Here is an 11,248-nt window from a genome sequence, read left to right on the forward strand (position 1 = left end):
GGAGTAGGCAGTCACAGGCTTTGTCAGCATCTGGTAGAGGAGGCTTGTAGGGTTTGCCTCATGTGGGCCATGCCCTCACCTTCCAGGAGCATGTTTAGCTGTCTACTGAATGAGTGGTGCCCGGGGTCAGAAAGCCAGGTTTGAAAATGTCAGCATAATTTAATATTTTGTTGTGGCCACGCTGAAACACACAGTTGGCTGCAGAACTTCAGCTCAGGTTTGACAGCTTTATTAATCTCTCTTGTGGTTTTATGGTTTTGCTGTCATAGCAATTCAGTATCTGTATGTCTTGGAAATTCAGTCATTATGAGCTCTTATGAGCAATTTGATTATGTAAATTGTTGCGTTATTGTTACGCAATATAAACCACAAGTACACTTAGATATAGAAGTGAATGAGGAATTTTTGAAAGCACTTATTTTCTGAAAAGTTTTAAGCCATAAGAACATACTGTGGAACTACATCAGCCTTTCCTAACTTCCTTTAGAAGGGAGTAAAGAACAGGAGTACAAACACTGAAGATGATACCCAAAAGATGATGGTGAGGGCATCCTGCTGAGCTCTGTGTTACCTGCTCTGTACCCCAAACCACAACTGACTCTGGCTGTTGGCTCTTGCTTTTCAGAGTACAAGGACCATAAAGCTTCCCTGGGATGAAGCACTGTCTCATTTTAAGTTTTTCATAAGATCTGTCAAAGGGTCTTTGTTTTGTACTGTACATTTTGTTTTCTTTTGCTGTTTTTCAAATGGGAACGTTTCTTTGAATATAAGCAATTTTCCATTCATCTCTATTTAAAGAGCAAAGATAATATTTTTTTTAAAGGAAGTATGTGTTAGAAAAGTCTAGGAATTTATTTTGTACTATTTTAAAAAATAATTTTCTAGTAGATGTTATGGAAAGAGAAACCTCATGTCATTTTTTCTATCAAAACCCAAATCGCTTTCAAGCAGCTCTACAGCCTGCACATCCTGTCCAGATCATCAGTATTATGTGGACATAAGGGTTAAACAAACAAGACCTTCACAGGTAGAACAATTTCAGCTCATCACAGATGTCTTCTCCTACTCCCATGTGGTGTCCTTTCCACAGGAGAGTTGTTCATGAACCCCTCCAGTGTGAGTCTCTGATGTGAGGTGCAGACCCTCAGGAGCAAACTGCTCCATCCTGGGCTGCCCACAGAGTCACAGACCCCCTGGAACAGGGTTCTCCATGGCTGCAGCTCCACTTCTGCTCCACTGCAATTTTCCATTGGCTACAGGGGGACAGGACAGCCTGATACCTCACCACAGGATGTAGGGAAAAATCTCTGTTCAGGAATCTTCTCCTTCCTCTCTTACCTTGGTATCTCTGGTCTATAACTGCTCTCATCTCTGGTATTGCTATCTTCCTTGGTATTGCTCACTCCTCCTCCTCTTCTCTGCCCTGACTTCTTATAGCCACACATTTCATCTTCTTGAATATGTTAATAGCAGAGATACATCCATTGTAACTGATGGGCTTAACACTAGCCAGAGGTGGGATTGGACATTTTGGAGTTGCAGGAGCTTTCAACAGCTTCTCACAGGAGCCATCTCTGGGCCCTCTCCCCAGCTATCAAAAACATTACCACATCAACCCAGAACAAAACTGTAACTTAAAACACTCCTGGTCCCTGTAGCTGCTGCTGCGGATTATGGTCTATGGGTATTGTTAAAAATGACCGAGACTCAATATTCTGTTAATGGTTTAATTTCATTAATAAGATTGAAATTGCAGTGAGCAAAAGAAGCGCTGGGTGCATGGAGAGTCTCTGCTCCGCACACACACACACTTCTAAAACTCTAGAATTACCTTATATTGATTACAATTCTATGAATATTAAAAAAGGGGTGGGTTTACATATATATTCATAGGGATTACATCATATCATTATAATATTCATGATAGGCGGAGTCTGGGTGGAGTCTTCTCTTGGGGAGATATCGGGGGGGGGGGGATTGCTAGGGGGTCTTTGGATGAAGTAAGAAGTCTTCCTCAAACTTGAACCCTTTACCTTTCTTGTTTTCGCGGACTTCACTATCTCGTTACAGAGCAAAATTAGACCCTAGCCATAATTTTTCCCTTATCTGCTGGTTGTGGCATTTTTATGTTGTGTCTGTGCAGATGTTCACATTCTTTTGGTGCCCAGTGGCAGTGCCTTGTTTTAAGAACAAGACCCACACTTCAATTATCGCCGAGACAGAAGTTTGTCTCATTAAGGCCTTGTGTTGCTTACACTGTTTTTGTGGAAAATTATAGGTCTCAATTGCTTTGTCTAGCCCCATATTCACTTTCTTCTTAGCTTAATTCTGAATTTACTGGTTAGGAATATAAATTCATTAACATCATCTATCACAGTATTAAGTGCTGTTATTTACTATCAGCAGTTGAAATCACAAGATTTGGTTGAGCACTAGTGTCTGACAAGGCAAGCATTCTCAAATGAGATTTCTTTTGTCAGTAGCTTAGAAATGGTTCTATAGATTTTACCTTTTTGTCATAGAAAACAACAAATAGGAAAACTTTCTTGGTATGATTTGCATGCTTGAAGCTACAGTGAATTTCGGCTCTTGCACCCTGTACCTCTACTTTCACAAAGACAATGCTGGCTCCACCATACTCCCTAGAGCTTAAAGAGGTATTTCAACATGAGCATCAGAATCTCCTTCAACTGTAAGTTTTGCTTTTTAAAGCATGGGAAGTGATGTGACAGAACATATTTCTGAGTCTGACTTTTGTCTTTTGATCTCTGAAAGTAAATTTCCTTGAGGTGAGCAGATTAACTAGAACAGGATGCATATTAATTGATTCTGGCCTGCAGTATAGTTTTTACTTTAAAAATTACTTTTAATTAAAATCCCCTCTTCCCTCTGTTAACTGTTTCTTACCTTGTGATAGTCTTATCCAGTAACATGAGTGAGAATTTGATGTACAATGATGTACAAAACCTCAGCACTTCTCAGAAACTTATCAAAGTCACAGATCTGTGATGTGTGTGTTATTTTTTTCTTACTCTTCATGATTCAGAAACTCGGTGAATTAAAAAGGCACTACTGGATTTCTTTCACTGTGAGGACTGGGAAATTTAAGCAGTCTTCACAGAACTCATAGTCAGGCTCTGTATGGAAAAAATTAGTGACAGAGAAGATAAAAGGATAAGGTCTTCTACTTTCCACCCAAGGGGGATCACTACAGAAGAGCTGGCAGCAACATGATTATCCAGGCTTTTAGCCTATCAGCAACAGCCCCAGCTCTACAAGTAGCCCACGCGTCATCTGTGGAGAATGGCTTTTTAGACTCAGTTGGCAATACACTGTGGATTATTGGGATCATGGGCATTGCTTGAGTCGTGTTTAGTTTTTAATGCTAATGATTTCCTGGTCACTGGAAAATTCTATTTACTTCAATAACTGCAGGGTGGGACAGACTGAGGAAAACAGTGTACAGAGAGCTATCAAGAGACAGCATGAAACAGTGGATGTAAGTTATATTTTGCATTTCTCTACCTATCCATGCGTACTAAGACATATCATTAAACAGCATTACACCTAGTAAAAATTACTGAATTCTGAATGCTTCTTGTGCAACTAATTTGTGATGCCACTGCAATGTACTATAATAAAATAAGGGAAATTCAGACCTTCTTTATTGAGCTGCATGATGAAATAATTGCATCAAAGGATGCTTCAAGTTATAGAGTCTTTTGTGTTTGGAGAGAACATTGCTAATCTTTGAGCTGCCATTAAACATGGAACTAGTGGGCCATTGCCACAATGACTCCAAAGACAAGGGATTAAACAGCAATGTCTTGCAAGATTGCTTTCCTCTCTAATGAATACTAGAAAGGAAGAATGAAAAGTGATTCATAGTAGTGTTTCATCATTCTGCCTCCAAATAATTCCAAAAGGGAAAATAAATGAGACATTCAGATACTTTCTCCCAAATAGTCTCAGAGATACATGGTTCTGGGATAGTTTTCCGTAAGGAATAATGAGAATCAGAAACAACCAATTTAAGTTGGAGCCTGACAAATTTATAAAAAAAGTTTATAAATTGTTGAAGGCAAATGCCTTCAACAGGACTGGAACTGGTGACTCAGAAACTTCCTTCTTTCATTTAAGAGCCTGAGGCAGAAGGCATAAATGAAATAAAAATTGTTCTCCATTTACTGCAGTGCTGTCCTTCCTGTAAGAGAGAGCTTTTTCACTTTTTTTTCCCCTCACTTCTAGGAAGCTGAATTTATAGCTAGGCATGGAATTGTTCTCCAGCTTCTTTTACTACTAAAGTAATACTCACAATAAGTTGGGTCAAACAAGCCAGACCACAGCTCCTCTCTTTTAGAAGCAAAGCAAGGTAGCTTTTGTAACCCATCTCTAGCTTTCCACAGCTGGTAGCTGCTGTGTCTCCTTCCTGTGGCAGTGTGACCTCCTGTGTTAGGTGAGGAAGGATACCGCATGGCTGTTCACATGAGTCAATGCTAACTGGTGGCCAGTGACTGCTTTTCCCAGCTATCAAACCCTCCTGTTCTGAAAAACAGGGTGGCATCTCAGATTGCATTCACATCCTCCACAGCCAGAGCAAATCTCTCAAACAAACATATTTCAAGGATGGTTCATCCTTGCCCTTAGCCACTGCAAAGTGCGCTATCCCAGAGGGGCAGCACTTGCTTGCCTGTCTGTATAGAGATACACCATAGAGAAATGAATCCCAACACTTGCAGTGTTGGAAAAAACATCTCTTTTCTGTGTACTTAGAAATTTATATCTATCTACCTCTAAGCATTCAGCAAGAATTGAAAGATCAGGTAATTCACAGGCAACCCAGCTCACTGCTTGCTCTAGCTCTTACTTTGGCGGTTGTGCAGGTCTGGTAGCTACAAAATATGATTAAACATTTTCTCTTGGGTGCAGTTCCACCTCGTCTTACAACAACCCCTTGTGATACCTGAAGGGCATGTCCTTCACATATATCTCAAATCCTCAGCTGAGCACTGGAGTCTACAAGTTGTTCGGGTACTGTTTTGTTGCCAATAACCAGTGCCTGAGGAGGAAACTGAGTGCTGAACAACAGATGTCGATTCATTATGTAAATGAGAAAAAGCTCAAAGATTAGATCCAAACTTGCCCAATTTCGGGGTGCTTATACCCTGGCTGATCACAGAGCCACCCTTCACCAGCTTAGAGGTGAAAGCATGACCCTTTCTGGTCAGCAGGAAGAGCCATCACCCATACAATATGGGAAACAGTAGCAACAGCCTAAGCAAGTGTTTTTCTTCTGTACTTTTTCATTAGAAGCAAAGTCTCAGAGACCCACACTACACAGAGTCAGGCTAATGAGATAACTGGAAAAATGGAATATTTTCCAGGTAATAATAAAAACATAAGAATTACTTGTCTAAACCTAGCAAAACACAGGCTGGTAATCAGTATGGAGGGTGAAAAAAAAAATTAAAGTAGGTGCAAACTTGTACAAATATAGTCCAGCCCAGAATAAATGTAAAGCTGGAAGCTAGAAGAAAATATCACCAGGGACTGCTAAATTCAGAAACATTCTCCCATATGAGGGATGAGGACAAAACCCCGACCAATCTGAAGAGAGAACCAGTTCAGTTCACAACAGAGACTGCAAGAAGTTGTTGTCTTTGGCAGATGGGCAAAACTTCAGGCAGCCACAGCACTTCTGGTACTTCACTATTCCTAGCAGCAGGCTGAAGCTGGAGTCTAAGAATGAGTGTGGGCATTAACACTGTGTTATAAAAAAGCCAAGAAACGCAGAAGTTCACATTCTATGGACAGACAGGCTGTTTCTCCAAAGGGATTTTAATTGTGCAAGTAAGCTCTTGGCAGTCAAATAAAACAACAGTTGAAAAAATTTTAGGTGTAGATCTCTACTCTCATCCAGGCATATGAGAAATCTGGATTTCTCAGCTGTCAGGAGAATAACCTAATAAGTAGGATTGCTGGGTGCTTTGGGCAGGGGCACTCTCTGGTGATTCTTGCTGCAATGTGATGCTCACAGTTATCTGGTAAAATACTGAAATGAGACGTGACTCACCAGATACTAACCCTTGATCAAAGGATTTTAGTCAGTTATTACTGATATAAAGCAGAATACTTTCGGAATGGAGATTCAGAACAAGCCATGCTAGGATGTCTTAAAGCATGGTGGTTACTTCCATATGCAAAGCCCTCAGGCAATCAAAGCAGGTTTAAATGATTCCAGCTTCTGAAGAATTGCTCTATTCACTGAGATATGGAGGATACAGAGGATAATAAAATCATGATACTGCTGCTCCAGTCTGGCAAATCTCACATCTTCCTGGCTCTCTATTCTACACAGGAATGGCAAAGAGGTATTTGTAAATTATTTTAAGATGCCTGAAGTACCTTTTGATAAAGCTAATTAAATAATATCTAAAAAATATTTTCCCCAGGTTATCTATTGGATGATAGTGGATGAAGGAAAAAGAAAATGGACGAGCAATAAAGCCACAAGAAAGCATGTATACAAACTGTAATGACTTGGTTAACCATAACTACTGTTTTTAAATCACCTTTTTCCGAAGCAAGAAGGACATTTGAAAAGATTTGAGTTTAGAAGTAGTAATGACTTAGCAGATCAGTCACACTGGATAAAACTCTAAGGGAAAAATTACCATGTAGGAGAGCTGGCTTTGAAAGAGGTACACTAGTGGCACAAATACACACACTGTTACTGAAGCTGGAAGAGTCAGATAATACACTATGAACACAGAACAATATGTTGAAAAAGTTCACTTTCCACCTTGTACTAAGGAAGCTTCTTCATACCGGTTTATTGGGATTTCTTAAAAAATGCTTTTTATAATTGCTGTGTTTCACTAGAAAACATTTCCTTGCCCAGCAAGTCTCATGGGGGAAAAAAAAAAAAGAAAAGAAAAAAAAAAAAAGGTGATTCAGATATTTATATCTTCTCCCACTTTCCTCAGGGATAAAAAAAAAGAAGAAAAAAAAAAGGAAAAGCAGACATTACAAAAAAATTTAAAAGCCAACTGTAGACTTCAGAAATTTCACTCCCACAAGTGTGTGTGGGGAGAGCATAGACAAGCTGTTGTCAAATTATCCTTGTTTCCACACTATATAACCCAAAATAAGTCTCTGTAGCAGATATGGGCTCATTGGTTGTGACAAAGGGGATGGCTAGAAAGAAGATCTATTTTCTTGCTCAGCTGCTGGCACATTAAAAAAAAATAAGTTCCCTTTACTAAAGTCTTACATGTGATGGAGAAAGTTAAGGATGGTCCTTGACTCTTCTCTTGCCTTCAAGGGAAGAAAAAAAATAAATCCAAGCAGACTCTTACATTATACTTTCAGCAGTCAAAGGCTGCAGCTAGCAGAGATAAAGATCTTGTTTCCAATTCAAATAACAGCTTAAGCCTTTGGTTCTGCATGCAGCTCAGCCAGTGGATGTCTGTTGAACTGTGTTCTCAAACCACTGATCTGAGCTCCCCAGGTAGAACTTCCTCCTATTATTCCACAAATGTTATTGGTGAGACCCCAGATCTACTCATGTATAAGCAGAATTTATTCCATTTTTTTTCTTAGTGAAATAAATTTCCTTTCCTCCATTTTTGTCAGGCTTCATCCAAATATGTAAATCTCTGGTTCTTCTTCATTCTGCATTGGCTCTCTAGTTTATTCAGTGGTGTTTATGCCTCATTTGTACTTGGATTTGTTTTTTTTTTAAAACTTCAGTGCAGATCTCTTCTATAATTTTTTCTTTATTGGTCTCTGCTCGGCCACTGTATTAGGGTAAAGATTGCAATTTTCATCAAGATAGCATAGAACTGTTTGAATGATAAGCTGCTTCATGATGTAGCTTCAACTTAGAAAGGAGTAAAGAGTGTGTGGTCATTGTGATGAAAGAGCGGAGACCGTCCCCTACTACAGCAAATTTCCCCCACTGAGTGTGGTGGAGGGCTGAGTGGGATTTTAATTTTTTTTTTTTTTTTTCAAATTGCTCTTTGAAGTCAGATACTCATGTATTTCTCTTAAAAGAAATAAATAATAATAATAAAGAAACAAAAAACAACAAACAACAACAAAAAAACCCCACAAACAAACAAATAAAAAAACCCACTCCGTAAGAATCTGTCAAATCTTTTATAGACCTGGGTGTCTGCTTATCAGAAGTAGGGTTATATGAGAAATGACTTAGGAAAATGGTGCAGCTCTAACTCAGAGCCATAGAAGAGAGATACAGGACTTCAGCATGTACTAACAGGCAAAAATTGAATCTGAGTTTGCTACAAAATTTCATTTGTTACAATATGCTTAAAAGAGAATGGATCTGAACTTCTCATCAGAGAAAAAGCAAACAAGCAAAAATACACACAGGTTTCACCAGGAGAAAATGATGACCTCAACTATTTGCATGTCAGGAAAGGTAACACTTCAAACAGAAATGAAATGTTCCTTTCCTAATGCTGTATCTCTGCAGTCCACACTCTGCTTCAGTTGCCTACTTCATTATGAGTGTTCTTTAATGAGCCCTCCAGCCCTACATAACCCACACCATTTCAGGACATTTTTAGGACTGGGACCAAACAAGATTTGAGATCCTTTCTTGTCCATTAGAATTCAGGGTCACAAGCTCACAATCTGACCAGACCTCAGAGGCTACAAGAGATGGAGCTACACAGGTAAGTAGCTGGACAAGGGGGGACAGCAGTATGTTATTTGCCTGTCTTCAGAGATTATTTTTCCTTTAAGGTGTTAACAGTTAACAGATAAGGTTGGTTCAGTGAGCAGAAAAGGATTCTGTGAGTTTTATATGAATTCACATTATGTAATCCAGTCCAAGTAGAAGGGTTCATTTATTTAAAAATTTTATTCTGGGGAGACCAAGAGCCTGGTATATCTTTTAAATCAGACCTTAGAAACAAGAGACAAGGGAAACACTAAGAAAAAGACCTAGGCTTATAAAAATGCATAAATCTAGGCCTGAGGAACCAGTTTAGGTCACAAATTTGGTGGTATCCTTCAATTGTTCTTCAGTTTTGAGCATACCAAAGGAGATGCCATAATTTATCCTCACTGGAGTAACAGGAAAAGTTAAGGCATTTACAGTTCTGATAGGAGTCCATAGCAGTGAAAAACTGAAACATTAGACACTAAAAAATGTTTCTGTGCAAAATTTACCTCAAAAATAATTCAGCTTTTGTTATACCTTAAAAGGTTTCTACAGCAACTTGATAGGTGATCTGTAAGTAAAAAGAGTTCTTGCTCCTGTGACAAACTCCAGTTTTCAAGATCTTCTCTGCTATTTTGGTTGGCAATGTATTTTCTGCACTTGTTACCGTTACTTTCTTCTTCAAATGACAGTAACATTCACACTGAGACCTACAGCTCCAGCAGAGGTAATACAGATTTGCTTGACTGGGTTTATTTCTCACCAGAATGCTCTGTCCGAATGCTGTGCATGCTGAATCCAGTTTTCTGCTCTTGCACTGAGCTATGTACCTGCCTTTCCTTGGGAATATATTATTTTAAAGGTGAGTATTCTGATCACGTTAAACCAATACATATAGTTGATACAGTTTTCTCCATCTTTGGGCTTCTATGCTACTCTGAGTGTCTAACTCTTGAACCCCCACTGTCAGAATTTCTTGCATATATGAATTGCATTTTCTCTTTGATAGTTTTTCCGTCATTAATGAACTCTGTCTTCCTGGCTGTTCTTTGTGAGAAGTGTTGTCAAGGCTGATTTTTGGGTCACTCATACAAAAGAGGTTTTCAACTTGCATGCACATGCTGTATCCAGCAACCTTCAGCATTTCAGATCTTACTTTCAAGTCCAAATAAATTCATCACTAGGAATTCCTCTGTAACACTAGAACTCCTTGTTTACTTGCATTTCATGACTGTGCCCTTCAGAAAATCAGATACAATATAGTTGGTACATTAGTCATCCATCCATTCCTACTTTAGACCAGGATCAGAAGCATGCCTCCCTTTTTAAGAAAGTGATTCATTTTAAACATATTTTTTTGCTATTCAGTACTCAACCTGAAATATACCATGTGTGCTAAGATAAGTTACTAATTTGCCTATCTCAGAGTGGGTCTAAATCCAGTCTCTGATTTCAGCTACCTAAGCACAGAAGGGAATTTTCCAAGTCATTAAATTTTCTGAAAATTTCCCTTTACTACTTCATCAGCGACTCCCATTGTGGTTCTGGTGGCTTCTGTGTGCAGAGTTATTTAAAATGTTCTCTCGTCTGACTTAATGGATGTAAAGTTTATGGTCATACTTGATTTACATCTACTATGGCTACATTACAGCTCCCAACACTGGTACCAATAAAAAAGATACAGCGTCTTTGAAGGGGAGAAATTATTGGAGTGGAGGAAGCCAAAAGTGAAGACAGGCAGGGTCTTCTGCTGCTATTATTTGGATAAGTATCCAAGCATTTGTATTAGAGTAAGTCAAACACCTTGAGTTACTTTTTATTGATATCAATACCTCAAATTCACATTGACATTATGGCTAAGATTTTTAAAGGATTTTCATGGAATGGTTTTGTTTGAAAAAACCTTTAAGATCATCAAGTCCAACTGTTAACCTACCTCTGACAAGTCCACCACTAAACCATGTCCATAAGCACTACATCTACACATCTTTTAAATACTTCCAGGAATAGTGACTCCACCACTTTCCTGTTATAAATCCTGATAACACTTTCAGTAAAGAAATCTTTCCTAATATCCAATCTAAACCTGCCCTTTAGGCCACTTACTCTGACCCTGCCTTGGTCAGGGTCAGAGCACTTCTCCCAAGCACTTGGTGCTTGGGAGAAGCATGCGGCCCCCCACTTGGCTGCAACCTCCTTTCAGGTAGCTGCAGGGAACAATCAGGTCTCTGCTCGGCCTCATTTTCTCCACACTGAACAACTTTAGACCCTCCTGGCAAGGATTCTGAAGTACCTATATGCAAGCATAATTCAGTTGGCATTTCTGTTATCTCAGACACCATTAATAATCTCCCTGTGGCTTCTTACAAACACCAAGGGAGAAAGTTTCTGATTTTCAGAAGGGTTGTTAGGATTTCCTGAGAATAATTAATAACCTAGAGCTCAAGCATCCCTCACATTGTCATTAATGAGCATATTGTTTGTGTTCAGCCAGTTCCAGTACAGGTGGTGGAATGAATAGGAAGTTTGAAGGGGAAGTGTGAAAAATAGACTGAAGAC

Source organism: Calypte anna, chromosome Z, assembly GCF_003957555.1.
Source record: "Calypte anna isolate BGI_N300 chromosome Z, bCalAnn1_v1.p, whole genome shotgun sequence".
NCBI classification, from domain to species: domain Eukaryota; kingdom Metazoa; phylum Chordata; class Aves; order Apodiformes; family Trochilidae; genus Calypte; species Calypte anna.